The following is a 3,161-nucleotide window of genomic DNA, read 5'->3' on the forward strand; positions in this document are numbered from 1 at the left end:
CTTAAGCCTAATACGTTAACTAATACTAACGTTTAGAACACTAGTATACTACTTAGTAGTTCTATAAGAGATTTCTAACCTACTATATCTAGCTAGATACTAGAAAATAATAGTAGTTATTATAGAAGTTCTATATTCGCTAATAATAGCAATAGTAATAAGAAGAACCTTTCTTCTAAGGCTACTACTATTCTAGATATTATTCTAGATATAGAAGAGTTTAAAACTCTATAGTAGTAGATTTAAAAGACTACTAACTACGCCTTCTTATCTATAGGGTCTATTCGTCGCACACTATTATTAGAGTTTAATACTAAGAAGCCCCTCTTAAGCCTAGCGTTTCTATCTCTTTTTTCTAATAGAGCTACTAAGTTTGTATACCTACGCATACAAGATATTAATTTTAATAACTACGTACGCTACCTAATATACTATAAGAATAGTTAATTTACCTAATATCTATAATTTTGTTTTACAATCTTTAATACGCTTCTGTAGTAATAAACTACTATAAAAGCTAGGTTCTATATTTAGCGTAACTCTAACGCTAACGCTATAACTACTAAGAATATATAAGTAGCCTTTAATAGAAAGAATAGTAGGTAGCGTCTAGTAGATTTAGTAGTCTAGTGTATATCTACTATCTATAGAATATAAGTCTATTAGACTACGTAAAAGAAGATACTTAAGGTAATAGTATATGTTAACTTCTACCCGCCTAATACATAGACTAATATCTATTTTATAGGTATAATAACTATTCTATTTATTACTATTTATTACCTTCTTAGTAGCTAACTAATACTAGTATAACCTATTATAGTTTAGCCTACGTTTTAAAGAGTAGCGTAACGTAACTATAAGAAACTATATTAGAATAGTAAAAGAGTTTGTTTGTAACAATTCTTATATAATAGCTTTCTAGTTCTACTAATAGTTTAAGTTATTTAAGAAGTACTACTTTATCTTAAGGTTTAATATATCTAACTCTTAGAACTAGTATAAATAGTAGAATTAAGGTAGCCTATATAGCTACAGTCTCTACTATTATAAGAGTACTCCTAACCCTAACGTTAAGTTAGAGAATAAGGCTACTCTATTTAGTATAGCTTATCTAGTCTAATACTAGGGCTATTATATTTCTACTATATACTCTAAACCTAATCTATAGTAGTTACCTAAGAAGAGCTTTATTCTTTCTCTCTCTTTTTTAAACATGCGCTTTAATTTCTAGAAACTATTATCTATCTTAACCTACTACTATCTATATTAATACTAGGCTAGGTACTATCTCTAGAAAAATAGTAAGAATAGAGATAAGGTCTACTAATTTAACGCGCTATAGCTTCTACTATAGACTTCTACTTTTAAGAAACCTAAGTCTAAGTTCTACCTTTAGTTTCTAGCTAAGTGTAACTATACCTATCTAAACGTATACTTACAAGAACTAGTTCTTAGGTAGTAGGCTAATACTAATATCTAAGTCTATACTAGTACTACTAGTATTATTTAGTATATAGGTGTTTACGCCTCTAAGAGTAAGACATAGAGCGAGTTCTATAAGAATATAGCTATTAAGCTACTACCTTATATCTAAACTACTAATCTCTTATTCTTCTTTACTATAAAGTTAATAAATAAGTCTATTACGCAGCGTAACTATAGTACCTAGAAAGTTCTATACATGCTGTTTTAGTTTTTTCTTATCTACTATACTTAAACTATTATCTACGTAGACTATCGCCTAGTTAATAGTTAACCTAGAACTTTTATCTTCTAGAACAATAATTCTAGTTAGCTAGAAGGTAACAACAATAATAGTAATAGAGTCTCCTTTTAGAGTAGTTAAAGTGTTCTCTAGAAGTACTAAGAGTAACCTTCTTTCTATAAAGACGTTTTCTATTTAGACTTTCTTCTATACTATAACTATATTAAGTGTAAACCTTACTCTAGAGCTAAAGCTTAGATTTTAAATTTCTACCTACAATATTTAGTAGTAGCTAACCTAGAGTAGTTCTCTAGGGTAAAGCTTATACTTTATTACTCTTTCTGTTAACCTAAGAACGTCTAGACCTTTAATAACTACTAGTTCTTGTCTTTTACTTCTGCCTATAGCTACTATCGTAGCGTTTATGCCTATACTATATAGAACTTCTATAGTAATCTAGATCTTAGCGCTAACAAGAATAACTCTAATTTTAAGAATATATTACTACTAGAGAGACTGTCTTTTAACAAGCTCGCAAATTAACAACTAGAGTCTAAGGGGGTCTCTATAGACAAAGACTACTTAGGTAACTACTCTATAGACTACGCGAAGAACTAGTACGTAGAAGAGTATATTAACTCTTTTAACCTTAATTCTGCTATATATTAGGCTAATCTAAAAAGGTCTTATCTAGTTAACTAGGCGATCTAGACTAATACCTCGCCTAATACCCTTTAGGCTAAATAGCAACTTCTTTATAACCTTGTTATTAACTACTATATAGCGTATCTAAACAGTAACTCTCTAGCGTAGTTACTAGTTAACCTTAATAGCGTAGATAGAACTAGAAAAACGTATATTATTAAGACGCTCTTAAATACTCTAGATACTCTTACTACTTATGCTAAGTATAATTTTCTAGTATTATAATGTGCGCTAACTAGTATAGTAGTATATCTTATCTCTAGAAGAACGCTAAACTCTGTCTTCTACATCTCTTTAGTACTACGTGGCGGCGTACTTAAGCTATTACCCCTAGCTACTCTTTAGTTAATCTAGTTAAGCTTAGTAAGAGTCTAATATATTATTCTTAATAAGAAGTCTATAGTTAGCCTTTTTATACTTAGCTAAATATATAGCTAATATAGTAAGGCGTTTCTAGCTTAGACCTACCTTCTATTTACTAGCGTAAACGTTATTCTTTTAGAAGACTTTTATTAGCTTTCTTCTATAGCGCGTAGACTGCTTTACAACTAATTAAAAGCTAAACCTGTAGAGACTTATAGTTAGTCTCTCTACACTTAATTTACAAAAATAATTGTTCTAGATATTATTATACAATAATAGAGTATAGACTAGGCTACTTTTTAGAATACTCTTAATAGACTTTAGGTTAGAGAGTATACCTAGGTTAACTAGAGTCTATTTATATAGCGCTATTAGGCTACTCTTA

Source organism: Trematosphaeria pertusa (assembly GCF_010094035.1).
Source record: "Trematosphaeria pertusa strain CBS 122368 unplaced genomic scaffold BU26scaffold_27, whole genome shotgun sequence".
Taxonomy (NCBI): Eukaryota; Fungi; Ascomycota; class Dothideomycetes; order Pleosporales; family Trematosphaeriaceae; genus Trematosphaeria; species Trematosphaeria pertusa.